Source organism: Lycium barbarum, chromosome 12 (assembly GCF_019175385.1).
Source record: "Lycium barbarum isolate Lr01 chromosome 12, ASM1917538v2, whole genome shotgun sequence".
In the NCBI taxonomy this organism is placed as follows: domain Eukaryota; kingdom Viridiplantae; phylum Streptophyta; class Magnoliopsida; order Solanales; family Solanaceae; genus Lycium; species Lycium barbarum.
The window spans coordinates 12,031,645-12,050,275 of record NC_083348.1 but is presented as its reverse complement, the minus strand read 5'-3'; positions in this window follow the sequence as shown (position 1 = coordinate 12,050,275).

Below are 18,631 nucleotides of genomic sequence, written 5' to 3'. Positions count from 1 at the left end.
AGATTAAAGTAAATATAATTCTTTGATTATGGTATTATGGATGTTGTTATGGTTGGTTGAAAAATCGGACAAATGTCGTGTAGGATATTTTATGGAATATATTGGTGTTGATAATATTGTGGTTGATGTTGGTATTGTTGTTATTGTTGTTGGTTGCTGGATTATGATTTCGGGCTAGGCATATAAATAGGAGAGATGCTGCCCGAATTTCGGCAGATTCTAAAAGGATTTCATTTGAATGCTTGAGACAAGTATATGATATTGTGCCTAATGATAATATGGATGGTTTATGTGTAGAGTTGCGAGCTCGGCAGAATAAACGTAAGTAGTAGGAGACCAAAAAGGTATGTAAGGCTAAACCCTTTCTTTCTAAAGGCATGATTCCTATGTTAGGATTCCATATATGTTTCCATCACCTTCTTACTTCCAAAAGTTATAAGTTCATTATTCTTGAAAGCTTCTTATGATGCCAAAGATGAGATGTTTTCTATGATGAACATGATGATGATGATTTTAATTCTAGAAATTCCAAAACTTATGATTTAATGCTACTATGAGATTATTGAGCTTATTTCATGATTTCCTTGATTTTATTCATTGTTGTTGATCTCACCTTATGTTACTTGTTCCTTCAAGGTGAGACATAGCGATGATGGTTGTTTCATAATATAATTCGGAGATTACCGACCTTACGTCACTCCGCTAAAGTGGTAGCTTATGTTTGAACCCTCATGCCTGCTATGAGTATAATATGTGTGTAAAGCTATTTTGTGACATTACCAAGTTCTAATATTTTATTTTGTTATTGCACTTCACTCATTCTTATGATGTGATTTATATATATATATAAGGCACAATTGACAGGGAGTGACGCTGTGGCCTATGATGTGATGTTTATATATACGAGGCACAGTTGACAGGGGGGTGACGTTGTGGTCTATGATGTGATGTTTACATATATAAGGCATAGGTTACAGGGGGTGACATTGTGGCCTATGATGTGATGTTTATATATACAAGGCACAGTTGACAGGGGGTGACGCTGTGGCCTATGATGTGATGTTTATATATACAAGGCACAGTTGACAGAGGGTGACACTATGGCATATGATGTGATGTTTATATACACAAGGCACAGTTGACAGGGGGTGACGCTGTGGTATATAATGTGATGTTTACGTATATAAGGCACAGTTGACAGGGGGTGACGTTGTGGCCTATGATGTGATGTTTACATATACAAGGCACAGTTTACAGGGGGTGACGTTGTGGCCTATGATGTGATGTTTATATATACAAAGCACAGTTGACAGGGGGTGACGCTGTGGCCTATGATGTGATGTTTACATATATAAGGCATAGGTTACAGGGGGTGACGTTCTGGCCTAAGATGTGATGTACATATATATATATAAGGCACAGTTGACGGGGGGTGATGCTGTGGCCTATGTTGTGATGTTTTTAGGGGTGACGATGTGGCCTATGTTGTGGCATTTCTATAGATATATGTGTTTTCTTGATATAGCCATAATGATTTATTTATCTTTGCACATTCATTGAAATGTCTCAGACGTCTTCCATGATTTTATGTACATATTGATTTAAAAAGGTTAAAGTTGCATGTATGGTATTCGCCTTAAGAGGCAATCAAATGTACAGGTTATCTTTTTCCCCTGTTGTGTTCTATATTTCTTATTGTGTTATTTTTCATGCCTTACATACTCAGTACACTATTCGTACTAACGTCCCTTCTTGTGGACACTGCGTTCATGCCCGCAGGTCGACAGGTAGATGGATCTGATCCATAGCAGCCTCATCAGCAGAATCTCAGGAGCGCTCCACTTACTTCGGAGCTGCAGTCTATTGGTATCGGTCTTCATGGTCGCTTGTATTCTATGTAGAGGCTCGTAGACATATGTGTAAAGTTAGACGTTTCATAACCCCACCGATTCATATTGTTGTAACGTTTTAGTTGCCTTGATGGTTGGTGATGATGGACATAATTGTTGAAGATTATATAGAGATGTGTGTTATGTTGTGACATATATCCTTACAGATTATGATAGCCATGAGCTATCTTTATGGTCCACCTAGAAATGATTACGAGATGTACGTTCAGAGGTGCCCGGTGTGTTAGCTCCGGGTGCCCGTCATGGCCATTTAGTTTGGTCGTGACAAAAGAGGTATCAGAGCAGTTCATCCTTGGAAGTGTCTACGAGTTGTGTCCTGTAGAGTCTTGTTTATGGGTGTGAAGCGCGCCACACTTATAAACAAGAGGCTGCAGGGCATTTAGGAATGATCGACCCTTCTTTCTCATCTTGGATCGTGCCGTCAAGTTAAACTATAGGATGTGATGTCCCTGATTCTAATCATAAATGTTTTGATTGTGGATGAGCAATTGATTATGCCATTATGAGGTAATTGATGAGAATTGAAGTTGTAACTCCGAAAGGTATGTTTCTTGCCTTAGTGATATTTGTTGACACCCAATTTTGTCCCACCTCTCCTCCGAAATACCTATTTGCGCTTCTAATATTGTGGCAACTTAAAATATATATATATATATATATATATATATATATATATATATATATATATATATATATATATATATATATATATATATTATTACAATTATTAGCTTCTTATTAATATCGGTATTTCATTATTCTATTACAGTTACTAGCTGTTATTATTATTATTATTATTATTATTATTATTATTATTATTATTATTATTATTGTTGTTGTTGTTGTTGTTACCAATATTATTATAACTCACATTTTATCATTTCAGCATTTTTGTCAGCTTACGCACACACATCGCATTTATCTTTGCATAATTAAATAATAGTGTTTATTTACTGTGGACTTTCGAAATATTATTGCACGGCTATTACGACCTCGTATAATTTTATTTTTACCTGAGCACTAATAATTACATATTTTATATTTTAGCACACTTAGTATATAGTTAATTAAAATGGGTCTTTTGTTTAAATTTAGAAGCCAAACTATTTCTTTCACTCAGCCCATATTTTTAATTCATCTGGCCCCAAGTCAAAGCCCAATCAACAACATTATTTTCGGACTAGCCCATTATCACTTAAAATAAAATCTAGCCCATTCATTTTAATACCCAGTCCAAAAGAAAATTGACCCAGCCCACAAAATTACCCGACCCAACCCGTTTTTTCAGTTAACAAAGGAAACCCCTTCATTTTTCATCTCCACAGCGCCGCCTCCCCCACTCCCTTCTCTCCTTTTTCTCTCTCCCCTCCCCCGCTCCTCTCTTTCATCGTCATCGTCATCTCCTCTCCACCACACCCTGTCCCCCCACGCTCCTCTGTCACTTCCACTTCCTCTGTCACCTCCACTTCCTCTATCCCCGCTCCTCTGAAGATAAAAAACCTAATCCACCCTATAAATACAAGGTTTTCAGTGCCAAAAAGAGGAGGGTTTTCGGATTCGGAGAAATCGCAGAAATTCCCCCCATAGACAATATTAGTTCTTTTAGCAGTATTGTTTGATATCGAGTCGAAGTCCACACCATTTTTGTTCTGTTTTTGCCCTTGGCATCCGTTTGGATTCGAGGGTATACAAATTCGGGATTCGTAGTGTTTCGAAGTAGATTTGAAGTGTTCGAGGTTAGATCGAAACCTTCGCCTCACTTCGCTGCACCCGAAGAAGGTAATTTCCTTCCTTTAAGTTATTTTAGTATTTGATTGAATGTTTGAAATTGTTTGTATGATTTGTTTGTTTAGTTGTACTTCAGTTTCGTTTGCAGTTATTCTAGTTATGTTAAGCATGTTTAGTCTGGTTCAGTTTAGCTTTGCGACTGTTTTAGCTCTATATGCAAGTTTAGATTAACCCTTGTGCTGTAAGTTTACCTTTGTTTACTTGTATGTTATTAGATCACATGTTAGTGTAGACTAGATGATTTGTCAATCCTGTTCGTGCACATTAGCTTTATGATTAGTTAGCTTGAACAAGTTTATTTTGGTTATGTTTTGTCTTAACCTGTTGTTAGTATAGTCCACAGTTCTTGTTTGATATTGGAGTAGCTTGGGAATGCTATGTTGGTTCGGTTGGCTGAATCATGGTTCTATAGTGACTCGTAATTTATGAAATGTGATTAGTTTAAACTTCAAATATGTAGAGGATTTTGCTCAGTCCAGTCCAGTTTGCGCATATCACTCTAAATTGATCTTTTGTAGTTAAATTTGTAGGGTGAATCGCCTGCGACTTTGTGGCATATTTGATTAATACCTTCTGCCTAATACTTAAGACTGTAGCTATCTTACTTGTCTCGTGTTGTACTTCTCCCTCTCTCTCATTTCTAACTAAATAATTCAAAGAACTGGTCATCTTTTCCCTAAACGTATTTTTGAAGCTAATTGATCTTTTCAAACCTCTCAAACGCACATATGGTGAGTATTTTCTCAAATAGTTTAAAAGGATCCTCTTCTCCCTCACTTATTTCATTTCTGTTTTAGTTAAGTCTATCGCTATGTCTATTTGGAACCTTGTTGTGTTGGTTATGTCTGCTATTTTTCTATATGATGTATGAGTAGTGAAATTCGTATTTTTGCTCCCACCATAATTGAATGTTTTAAGTTCTTGCTCTTATATGCTTATCTGAATCTTGAGTTTCTTAGCATCTCTTTAAGAGAATTGCTTTTGTTTTTTTTGTTAAACTAAGCATGATGATTTAAGATTAAATAATGCTAGCATTTAGCACACTGTTATAAGGAAGAAGAAGAGGGCGGATCAGTCACTAAAATTAATTTAGTCCCGGTTAGAGTAATCCACTCTCTTTAAACCTGTATGAAATAAAAGTGTTTTTTTTTAGCTGGAAGTCTTTCCTTTTGAGTTGATAAAATTAACTGAATTCTGATTTGTGGAAGTTGCTGTTTGATTTTAGTTATTTATCTTTTGTTAGAGATTAATACCTATCCCCTTTATGTGTATGATCGTTGATTCCTCTTAGTCACCTTTCGAAACTGTTATGGATTCAATTACTCTTAAGATTTTGAAGTTTGATTCCTTTTACCATCTCAATCTATTTTCGAAGTTAAACTAAAACTGCGATAATTATTTAACGAAAGAAATATCTTGTTCAGTCACTTGAGGAATAAATCAATAAAACTTGCCCTTTTCCCTGCGAGAATGTGACCCATCTTGATAGTGGAAGTTATGTCTTTGATGTAAAACTGCTTACTGCTGGTCATGCTTCTCTGGTCATCAATGCCTACACGATTGTTGAGTCCGCATGATTGCTCTAGTTAGTCTATACTTAAATATACATAGTATATACATAGTCTACTGAGCTGTTTTGAGTTATAGTTTACATGTTTAACCTTATTCATTGGTTAGATACTAATCCTTTTCTTTTATTTTGTTGCATGACCACCGCATACGAGTCTGAGGGACTCGCTCTTCTCCCGAATTCGGTGTTGGGCTAAAAGCCCAACGCAATCTGTCATCTCTGTCCAGTTCTGTCCACAGCAAAATATAGAATATTTGGGCCGAGGCCCATATCGCACAAAACAGAATTGCAGCCCCTTTGAAGCAGTATTAAAATGACTTGGCCAAAGCCCAACAACAGCTTGGTCCCGGCAGTCCTAAATGGGCTGAGCCCATTTAACTTATTTGCTCTTCTATTTTTTACTCTTTTTGTGCCTTTAATTTATGTTGTATGACTAACACTTTTGTTTGTTAATTTAGATGAACCTTAGCAAATTAGTGGGGTTTAGTATAATGGGTAGTTAATTTAAGAGAGAAATCATTAACTCCATAGGTTTCATTCTTGTTTTTATTTTACGATAAATTATTTATAATACTTATAACATTTATCTTTCTTCGAATAATTGATTTTCAAAATAGCATGATTACATATTTTGCATCAAAGGAATTATGTTTCATTTTACTATCTTAAAATTTCAAACCCCCCCCCCCCCCCCCTAGTATGTAAATATTAATCCAAGCATATTTTATAAGCATTTTTTATCCGATTATACATATTTTTAGCCAAACATAGTTAAATAAAGTTAAAGAAAGAGAGAAAGAAAACTCATGCCCTTTTCATCATATTAAAATATAAGCCTAGGCTTTTCTACATCACCATATTCATAGAATATAATTTCTTATCTAAAGATCACATTTGTTAAGTCTTCTCTTAAAAACGTTGTTATTCATAGGCGAATCATTCTATATTTTTTTACAAATCTGATTTTTAAATAGCATTACTATATTTTTCATTTAAGGCCTTAGCAATATCTTTAAGTTCTATTTAGCATTTAAAATCTTTTTTTCTACAAATTATTATATTTTTCTACAAGTTAGCTTAAATAGCATTATTATATTTTCCTTTAAAATCTTAATAATATTTACAAGTTATTTTCTTAAGATTTAAGCACTATATTTAACCTTAATTAATTAACCTAAGTTGGCTGGTAAACCGCAATTAGCGGATTCTAAAGAATGCCTAACCCCTTCCCTTTAGGATAATTAGAACCCTTACCTAGAATCACACTGATTAAGCAGGCCATTAACGGAGATTTAGGTAGCTTTACCTTAGCTAACAATTAGGTGCCCTAATTCACCTTAAAATCAATTAGGTGGCGACTCCTTAAAATAAAACAAATAGGAATCTCCAATATGTTGTACTCCAAAATTAACCCGGTTAAAATGGGGGTATAACAATATTGATAGACTTTGATATAAGAACTCGAGCTAGATGTTATGAGTACTTGTGATCGCCCTGTGAGGCATTGGATGTGTTTTCTGGACTGTGTGCATGAATGAGGCAGCAAGAAGTACAGAGGAAACTCTGCCGAAATTTTTACAAATTAAATTGTTTGAATATCTATGCTATAGAGAAAGAATGAAGGGAGAATGTTACCATTGGATGTTTGGTAAGCCATGATTGAATGAACCATTATGAGATACTTTCCAGGAGAAGTTTTAAAATGATTTTATTTTAATTAAAGGAATAACCTTGGAGGGGAAAAAGGATTAGTAATTAAAGGAGTTGGAATGAGTGCATTTGAGATCTCGGAGAATTGAGATTTATTGAAGATATAGGGAAAGTTGACACTAAGAATTCAAATGCAGTATTACGATTTATAGATTGGTGAGTAAGAGATAAAGAAAAGATATTGATATGGGAAAGGAAGTCAACGAGTAGGGGGAAGTTATACTCTAGAAGTTTATATATGTACATTAGAGCAGGACGGGTTGATAACAGGCACACAGACTCACTTCATCGGACTTTCCTATATGATGTGAGGTTACATTGGGATTTAGAAGTCACTAGTCATTCGACTTCAAAGGAATTCTGAATATTTAATTCGGAGAATTATTATTGCTAAGTTACTTTGGGTATTAATGATGACCTTGAACTCAATAATGAGAAATGGTTAGGTAGGTTGGATTGTAATTATGATCATTTTCTGGATCGTTTATATAACTTCTTAATGTGATGTTGCTTGGCCGACGAAGGAAGTAAAGATTGTATCAGCCTTAGGAATATGTGGTGCATTTCTAGTTGATACTTATAAGAAGGCTTTACCGTAATTTTTCTTTTTTCAGACGGGTGTTGTGAAGGTTATTGATGATAGAGAAATTACGTGCAATATCGGTTTATGGGTAAGGAGAGAAAAGGGTAGGGGTACAAGTAAAGATAAAATATCGCAAGGATCTATTTGGTTGCTACAGGAAAGTAAAGGATGTGAGGTTGATTATTTTTGACAAAGAGACAGGGTACAAGTACGAGTAAAGGTTTTTAAGTAAATTTATATTGTCGGGATTCACAGTTAGGACATAGAAAGATGTGCTAGGAGGACCCACAGATTTAGACATACAAAAAAAAAGAATTTGAGACACCAGAATAGCCCGAGGGAAATTAGAAGCATATGAGCTTTACAATTAGAATTCTCTGGCTAGCTGGGGAAAAGAGAAGGGAGATGTATTAAAGCCACAGATTCAGGACAAAATCCAATAGCAACGGGAGATCTCGCAAGAAAAGGTGTTGAAAGGCAATAAAAATATACATCACGAGTGGTTACATCGAGTATTATGTATACCCTTATGATTGATGTTACGACATGTTAAAAGTATTAATTGTGCTATATGTCAAAATTGAGGTAGCAAGCGCTACGGAAAGAATCAGGATTGGGTGTTCTAGGAAATTAAAGTCGGATAGCGACAACGAAACCAAATATGTAAGCACGAGTATTAGGAAAAAGAAGGTTATGGTATCATGAAATGAAGGGGAAAGAAACTTGGACAAGGAAAACGTATACCTATTGAGGGTCAGGTAATATATATTTGAGGAAAAGGTTAGGACGAAAGCAGGAAAGCAGACGATAGGATTAAATTTAAATAAATCAACGGGAGATAGAGTAATGTTATACATGACAAGGGATGAACGTGAGGACCCTGGAACCAACCTATACGTTTTCATAACCAGAACCTAGAATGTTGTAAATAATGAACAAAGGTGCATCCTTGAGAAGAAATAAACAGATCTTCTGAGTGAGACGAGGAAACTTTAGACTCCTGAGATTTAACCAGGGGAATGGATGTGAACCCATGATTGGTACACCTATTTGAGGGAAGAAAGTACCTTAAGAAGAGATTTTCAGCGTCAAAAGGGGATTCGTACTCGTAACGGAACACTCCAAAGTCTCCTAACCTAAGAGCAAAGGATGACTAATGGAAACAGGCATTTTATAAGTAAAAGAAACTATGAGGACTAAAGGAAGGAGGAGGTGTCAACGAAATGGTTAAAGGGAATTATGTGGCCGGCAATAACAAGGAGAAAGTTGATGAGTCAGTAGGCTTGCCCAAAGGAAAACAAATTGACATTTTAAGACACTGGTTGTGTGAAAGATGAAAAAAAATGCAATCATGAAGAAAATCGAGAAAGTTGGATATATATATATATATATATATATATATATATATATATATATATATATATATATATATATATATATATGTGTGTGTGTGTGTGTACAAGTTGTAGTACTAGAAGGACTATAATGCACAGCTGTGATGCAAACAAGTACTTAAGAAGAATTATGGGACAAAATGAGTGAAGCTAATGAAAGGACGAGTTGTAGGAATGGATGGTGTGGAATATTAACTTCTAATGGTATAGTATAGATATAAATCGAAATTGGGAACCCAGAGTAAGGAGAATTTCAGGGATATTAAGGAGACAGTCGTGGGGAAAGACTAGGATTAAAGGAGCATAGGATAGTCGGACACTCCGTAAAGGGCCTAATGAATTCCAACGTCCCCATTAATTCATTAGCCCAAGGGACTACTAGTCCTGAGGGGTAGAAGTGAAAAGACAATAAAGAAAGCATTTGAATTGTATCCGATATGTATAAGCATTTTGATTGGATACAAGAACTCAACTAGCAAAAAGGAAAATAAGTTAAACCATACGATGAAAAGAAATCTGGCATTATATGGAATAGAGGAGTTGAAGGATCGCTAAGGTCGGCCAGGTGACTATCAAAGATGGCTAACACTCAAAGGTTGTGGTTATATGAGAACATCCTTTAATCGGGGGGGAGGGAGAACAGATTCAGTTCTCAGATGAACTACAATGTTCCGAAGCTCAAAAGAGGGAAATATATTGGATTTATGGAGTCAAATTTCGAGACGAACCGATATGTTAAGAATGTGCTAAAGAAAAGTGAAAATGGATTAAATGCGGGAGAGAAATGTGGAAAAGAAGGCATGACAAGATGATGAAAGTTTAGCGAATCAAATAGAATAAGTTTCGTCAACGCGATATGTTGTCTTCCGGGCAATGATTCGAGAATGACTTACATCTGAGGTTTTACAGAAACAAACCCCTTGGAAGATTTAGGGAGAAACTGATGGAACAGGTAGGGTGTTATGAATTGAGTGAAAGAATGAGGCTTATTACGATTAACATGAAGGTAATGATTTATAGGAAAGAATCTGGAATCGGTTAGAGGACAATGTGTCGACTTGGGGTCAATTAAAAAAAAATAGAGGGAAGCGTGTGACAAGGTAGGCTAAATAAACGACAAAGAAGTAAATGATAGTCATATGAAATGAGACGATATGGTATGTATACAAGCTCGGCTGGTACAAAAAGGGATAATCTAAAATAGCACCAAAGAAGCAAACAAGGAAAGGTGTCATATCTGAACAAGAAAATTTGCTTACCAGTAGAGAAGTAAGGAGCAAGGAAAAAGGGTACAACAATTAAGAGTGCTCATAGATCGGCAGGGAGCCGTAGCAATCATTTAAATGGCAACGGGTCCCAGGACGGTAGCCAGATATCAGTTGACCACTGGGTACATACATAAGAACATGAGGCTATAAAACTAATGAATGAGTTCGACAAAGAATTGGGAGAATATGAAAGAAGACTAATGAGCCCCTAGTATAAGAGTATGGAGATCAAGAACTAAAGGAGAACAACCATTTAAAGAAATTAATGATAGCGTCGCAAGCTCGGAAGCTACAACATTCGAGGACCAATTTTTCTAAATAGGGGAAGGATGTTACACCCCGTACTTTCGGAGAAACACTTATTAAATTTGAACTAAAGTATGTCGAGCTATGGCTAGGTAAAACAACTTTGGATTATGAGAAACGAAGCATTATCAAGTATATTGTTTGAGTAAAGGATGAATTATGATCTCGTAAGTCGTAACCAGGAAGGAAAACCTTGGAATCAAAGGACATGACCATTATCAAGCATGATTAATGATAAATATCATGTATGGAGAGTTTCGAAAGATTCCAGGATCAAGCGAATCGAAGAAAATAAGTTTGTAGAAAATTTGGAAAAATTGTTAGACTTTTGGACAGAATTTTGGGTCAATTTTGGAGGGGTATATCTCCTAGTATATTAGGAGTTTTAAGGTGTTTCAAAAGCCTAAAATGTATTTCGTCGAGTCTAGTTTTCAACGCAATAAATCTCTCGTCAATAAGACATCGGAGTAGAGAATTATGGACGTTACAAGTTAGGCTGACGGAGCAGAAACACACTGCTACAGTAATTGTTGCTGTACCCGAGTTGCTACCGTACACGGGTTGCTACAGTACCCGACCCAACACACCTATAAATACCCCTCTAACCCATCATTTTTTTCACCATCTTCTCATCCCTCACACTTCTGAAGAGTTCTTGAGAACTCTTGAGGGTGCCATAACTCTCCATAATTTTCCATAATCTTCCATAATATTCCATAATCCTCCATAATCTTCTATAACCTTTCCATATTATTAAGAGAGAATACCGACATCAAAACCTCAAAGAAAATCTATGGAAGATAATTGTTCTTGTTTCTCTTCAAGGTGGTGATGAACTTGATCTTGGAAAGGGGTGAATAAAGTGAAGTTCTTCTACTATAAGGTATGTTCTTCCTATTATTTACATGACTGAGATGATGTAAAGATTTAACAAGTCTTAGAGAGGAAAGAATCATAGGAGAAAAATCATAAAGTGTTGAATTGAAGTTGATGGCCATGAGGTGAATTTGAAAGGAGATTTTGGATTAACATGAGATTAAAGTAAATATAATTCTTTGATTATGGTATTATGGATGTTGTTATGGTTGGTTGAAAAATTGGACAAATGTCATGTGGGATATTTTATGAAATATATTGGCGTAATAATATTGTGGTTGATGTTGGTATTGTTGTTATTGTTGTTGGTTGCTGGATTATGATTTCGGGCTACGCATATAAATAGGGGAGATGCTGCCCGAATTTCAGCAAATTCTAAAAATATTTCATTTGAATGCTTGAGACAAGTGTATGATGTTTAGCCTAATGATAATATGGAAGGTTTATATGTAGAGTTGCGAGCTCGGAAGAATAAACGTAAGTAGTAGGAGACCAAAAAGGTATGTAAGGCTAAACTCTTTCTTTCTAAAGGCGCGATTCCTATGTTAGGATTCCATATATGTTTCCACAACCTTCTTACTTCCAAAAGTTAGAAGTTCATTATTCTTGAAACGTTCTTATGATGCCAAAGATGAGATGTTTTCTATGATGAAGATGAGGATAATGATTTTAATTCTGGAAATTCCAAAGCTTATGATCTAATGCTATTATGAGATTATTGAGCTTATTTCATGATTTCCTCGATTTTATTCATTGTTGTTGATCTCAACTTATGTTACTTGTTCCTTCAAGGTGAGACATAGCGATGATGGTTGTTCCATAATATAAATCGGAGATTACCGACCTTACGTCACTCCGCTAAAGTGGTAGCTTATGTTTGAACCCTCATGCCTGCTATGAGTATAATATGTTACCGACCTTACTACTAAAAATAAAAAATAAAAACTACTACTAAGATAGATCAATGATGTATTACTACAAAACAAAAGTAAAGAGTTTTATCTGCTTACTTTTAGTCGAAAAAGAAAACTGAATCAAATAGCAATTTGCTTTGCTAAATATCTGTAATTAAAACTCTAACTAGATAAACTAAATTATTCACCTGTGCAGGTTCGGAAGATATCGAATTATTTTGAGTTCAACTATTAACTCAGTGTAATAACACTCTTTCTTGTCATTTAAATGAATATAATGTTGGATCTATTCAAACGTCAATTGCTATCTTACATAATTCATTCTTCTAATTGTACTAGTACGGCCCAACAATTTGTGTTAGGTACTACCTTCAGTTTAAAAGGAATATGTTTTTAACTCTAGCGCATTTATTTTCATTAAGAAACAAGTCAATAACATTAATTAAAGGTATTTGGTTAAGTTATTCTATAGCTTAGCTTTTGTAATAAATGCAAATTAGCATGGAAAGACATTTTTAGAAATCGCATATACTCCCTCCGGTTCAAAAAGAGAGTTCACTTAACTATTTGTACACTCCTTTTTGAACCAAAACATAAAAGCTAAGTAAACATTCTTTTTGAACTGCGAGGAGTATCTTTTATTATGCATTAGTTAATGAGTATTGTTTTTATATATAAAATTCAGTTTTGGGACCGAATAGACCATCGTAAGTATTATTAAAAAAAAAAAAGAGGTTTTTTTTTAACTAAAAGTTTGAAAAAAATAGAATACAAAGATTTTATAGAATAATAGTTGATTCTCATCTTCATCAGAAATGTTACACTAAGTGTATCAGGTGAGTATTCGGCCTCATTTGTTTTCATTAAGAGTAAGACGTCTGAATCTGAATGCACATCACAATGATTAAGATGTTATATCTAGGTCTGAAGACTGAATGATTAAGACTATTTGTTTTTTCAACATCTGAATTTGTTTTTCAACATCTGAATGTGCATAATATATTTATTTGCATACAATAAATATATAATTCAAATAAAAAAGTAACTAATAATTTAATAAAAAAACATTATTTGATAAAAAAAATGAAACATTTATTTGCACTAATAATGGTGGAGATGAGCTGTAGTGGTAGTGGGTTGGGGGGGGGGGGGGGGGAGGGGGGTTTGGAAGTGGGGTTGGTGATGGGGTAAAGGTGGGGTAGTGGAAAGTGGTGGTGGGGTGGGGTGGGGGTGGGTGGTGATGGAGGATTGGAGTGTGGGGGTGGGGTGGGGATTGGTGGTCGGGGTGAAGGTGAGGTGGTGGGGTGGGCGGTGGGGGGTGGCGGTGGTTGGGGTTGGGGTGGGGGTGGAGCTAGTGGGTAAAAATTATCTAGACAAAAATACCTCTTAATGGAATTAAACCTTGATTCAAGATATTAATGATTAAGACCTATTCAGATTTAATAAGTTCTTAGATTTTAATGTTAACAAATGCACTTGATGGCCTAAGGTTCAGACCTCCATTAAGTGCAAATAAATGAGGCCTTAGTTTTATTAGAAACTCGAAGTTATGAATCCAAGTTCCACGCCCTCCAAATTAAATAATTAATTCATCTTCTACAGTACTAAGCATATTATCTTTCAATACTATCACAATTTTCTTCATGAGTAGAGAGGGGAATAATTTGAATCCCCTTCCGCTGGAAATTATATTGTATATTAAAGGTCAAAATTATTTTTTATAAATATATATAGTAAATGTCGAATCTCTTTGACATCTTGTATTGACTTTGAATCCCCTTAGTAAATCTTGATTCCGCTGCTCATTTTTATCCAAATAAATTTGTATGGAAATCCACATAAAATATTACGACTTGAGATTAGAAAAAAGATGTAGTTACTCTGTTGATTTTAGTAGAATTTATTGGGCTATTTTTTAGTTAAGCAAATGGTAAATTGAGAATAAACTTATACATGAATCTTTTATCCCCTTTTACCTTTCATGATTAAACTCATTAAAAAACATATCATTGTGTACAGGTAATCAAACAATTATGTAGTTAATAATTTGTAATAGGACTAATATAATTGTTTCGCACAGTATCTAAATTATCTTTCGAAACAATAATTGAAATTTATCCCGGTAATTATCCGTTTTCTTTTTGTTGTGTGCAACAAAAAGTAAAGATATAGGAGTATAGGAGTTTCTGTTTGGTTACTTTTTACTACGTAGTACGTATTGTATTTGTTTGTTTTATTGCTATAAATAGCTATCAAACATTAAACGCACTGTCAATAAAATAACCATGCCGGTATTAGTAAATTGAAAAGGCTGCAAGGTGTGAACAGAATATGGGACCCACCTGCAGTGCAATGGGCATCTGGGTTTTTGGTCCAATTTAGGAAAACGTACACCTATAAAGAATTTTAGTACGACACCTTTCAAGCACAATAACAATGGAAACTGCCAAAATATTAGCTCTGAAATTACCTTTTTGCCCTTGGTCATCCCATTTTTCGAGCTTCTATATAATAGTAATACCATTATTTACATATCACATACGTGCAATTCACGTATTCTAAAACTAGTAAGTGAATCTAAGGGTAGAGCAAGCTGCATTATTTGATCAAACCTAAATAGCTTTTAAGCTAATAGCAATAAGTCACGAGTAGTCAGCTTATGATTTTTGGCTTAAAAGCACAAGCACTTTTGGTGTTTGCCCAACACCAAATATTACTTTTATGCTGGTTTTACCAGCGTTTAAGCCAGTCCAAACACACTCACAGCCTCTGGAGGGAAACAATAATGACCTGAAAATTTATCTCCTACTTGGCATCTAACTGTGTGATGCTTAATTCATTGACAGAAGTTTCGCCATGCTTGCTAGATGAACTGTAAGCTTCATTGAATCGGCTTCTGCCATTGAAAAAGACTGGCTCTTTAGGCAAGGGCAGCACAGCATCACTACCCAACATCATCACAATTGATGCCATACTCGGCCTATCTTCTTGACATTGCTGCACACATAATAGACCTACATGGACTGATCTTTGAACTTCAGACAGGTTGCACGACTGCCTTAGTGGTGTATCTATTACTTCCAAAACCCTGCCTTCTTTGAAACAGATCCACACCTGAAAATTTGATATCATGAAGTAATTAGATGTTACTAACATGATTGTTGGACTAAAAAAAAATAGACAAGAAGAGCTCCTACATATCCTAGAAGATTATGGTGATGGTCTGGATACAAGAACCCTCTATTTCTCTTCCCGCTTACAATCTCCATAACTAGAACCCCAAAGCTAAATACATCTGATTTCACTGAAAATTTTCCTTCAGCTGCATACTCTAGAGACATGTAGCCGCTGTAGGATAATGTCAAACAAAGAAAGAAAATATCTTTTTTAGTGGAGTGCAAGTAGCTCTGTTGGTTTAAAGATCTTTACTATGTCCTAGCCACTCTTGTTGTCATGGCTCCAATCTCATTTCCTCCAAAACTTCTTGCCATGCCAAAGTCAAATATCGTTGGGTTCATATCAATGTCTAGCAAAACATTGCTAGGTTAAAGATCTCTGTGGATTATCCACAATATTGAGTTTTGATGAAGATAGAGAAGTCCTCGAGTAATTCCATTAATAATATGAAAGCTCTTAGGCCAATCAAGCATTTACCTTCTATCTGTATCTGCAAAAATCCAGAGCTTATAATGGGATCCTCTCAAACATTTCTGTTTACCCCGAATTTAGGTAACAATTGAATTTATAAGCGAGGTACAGGATATGTGGATAACCTTTAATCTATTTTGAGTTGATAGGGAATACGTATGGATTCGTATGCTATAATGTGTATATGTGGGTATATGTGTTAATGCCTTTAAATAATATGTTGATATTGGAGATTAAGTTAATTGTATTGAATGGATAAACAATGTAAAAAACACCACTGATTCGGACTAAAACGAGAGAGAGAGAGCTTCAATGTATATTTTCTATTATAATGTTCTAGATCTCAAAAAGTCAACCTCTAAAAGTAGGGAAATGTCCTCTATTTATAGTTTTACCTCATGGGCCTTACATACAATACAAAGCCTTTTTAGAATAAAGAAACCCTAAAAGGATAAGGTAGGACCGTACGGTCTGACACCCGTACGGTTGTCAGTACAAAATGACAGAACGGTCTTGACGCGTGGCAGTTCCGCAACTGGTTAGCCGGACCAACGGCCACATTCAGTTCGGACATAGAGAAACTGGACTAACGGCCACGGGAACTTGACATGGAGAAACCGGACTAACGACCACCCTGAGTTTGGTCCGGAGACACCGGACCAACAGATTTACTTTTATTTTCTCGGATCAGCCATATCTAGTGCAATCCCCTCGGTCTGAAGAAAAGACCGATCATACTCGTGCTCATTTGGTCCTACCCTCGGCCCCCGGTCTCACCAGTCTTGCATATATCCGGTTTTTACCGTATACAGATAGTCCCCACACTTTTCGGACCGTAGTTTTACCGTGTCTCATTAATTGTGGGACAGTGCCCCCCTCTCCCCCCCCCCCTCCCGATTAGCTGGCCTCTGTAACCGCTACAGTTCCCACACCTATATAAGGCCCTTAACCCTTTCACTTTTTTACTTTCACTTCTTCACTTCTTTACTTCTTCATTTACTCATTTCTTGCTCCTGATCGTTTTCATCTCTTAATTTCTTGCTTGTTTTGATCGTAAGAAAGCCAAATTTGCCAACTTCTCCATTTGCCATTTGTTACCTCTTTCAGTCGTCATTTTGAATTCTTCAACCACCTTTTCAATCTTTCATATATTTCCTCCAACTGTTTTGTTTCTTACTTCAAATTCACAAATCTTCTTTTTCACATCTTCCAAATGTCTGCCAACACCGAAAATACCTCCCCAGACGTTTACACCTATCCATTTACGCTCAAACGCAACCCTCCAATCGACCCAATTATCTTGGAGATGCGCCGGACGTACAATGTGACTTTGGCCCAAATTGGTCCAATTATCTGGAGGAACGTGGCCTGCCTCCGATTATTGGCCAACAACGTCAACAGGGAATTCACGATGGCACATTTCATCCGGTTATATTCCTTGAGGCTCTTCCGAGGGGGCGTGATAAAGCTTGCCAAGCGAGGTCGAAACCCGATCTTTTCCAAAATGGTCGAAGACAGAAATCGAGGGTGGTTAGAATGCTATGTCCGGGTAAGGACCGCAGACATTATTCTGACTGAGTACATGCCTTTTCCGAAGATATGGAATGATAGACGTAAGTATCTCAGTTCTCCCTTCAATAATTATTCTTCCTTCATGCTTTGTCAACATTTGCTCCCTTGCATTCATGTGATCTCTCCCTTTTTTTTTCTTTTTTTTTCAGCTGTGGCATGGATACCTCCGGCCGTCCGAAATATGACCGAATGGATTGGAGCAATTATAGGCCAGCACACTCACGAACAATGGACATGGGGGGGGACCTGTCGCGTGGCCGATGGGTTGCCCAAAATCATAGTAATGCTCTCCTTGATTTGGTATATATTGCATCCTTCCCTTTTTCCTTTTCTTTTTATAACCCCTTCGGTATTTAGGTTTACCCAGGGGCTCGGTGGAGCCAAGACAAGAACCAGTAGCCGAGCCTGCTGCACCGGTTCCTGAATTCCATACGGCAGGGTCTTCTCGGCTCATTGCTGCTACCGGTAGGAAACGGAGAAAGCCCTCGGGCAAAGGGCAGAAACCAAAGAAAAGGGCAGGGAGCATTGTTCGGACTCTGAGAGATGAATCAGAGCCCAATTTTCTAATTTGAAGAGTCGGTGAGGGCCCCTCCGTCGCCTCTATTCTGGAGGAGGAAGCCAACATTCCTCCCTTTCCTACCGCTGAAGAAGGACCTTCGGCTCCGGCTCTTCACACAGGTGGGGAAGAAGTTCTTTTTGCAACTCCTTTAAGGTCAATTGAATATATTGATATTTCAGGTGACGCTTCTTCCGAAGAGGTTCCCCTGTAGAGGCCTAGAAGATCTGGGCCATCTTCAAATATTGAGGCCGAGCAAAGAGGAGAGTCGACCCCCGATACCAAGGCTCCAACGGATACTGGCCCACTACCCGGTGCTGACCAAGCTGCAACATCTGAGGCACCTGCTTCTCCCGAGGCCACCGGGGCTATTCCGGCTTCGTCTACTCCTGTGGCAAGGCTCGATAATCTGGACGACATGTTCTCAGATATCCCTCCTGCAACCGGGGAAGCTGTCGATTTCGGTCATCTCCCTATCCCTCTGGCCACGAGGGCAGCTGGCCGACCCACCGAAACGGGTGAAAGGGATAGCCTAG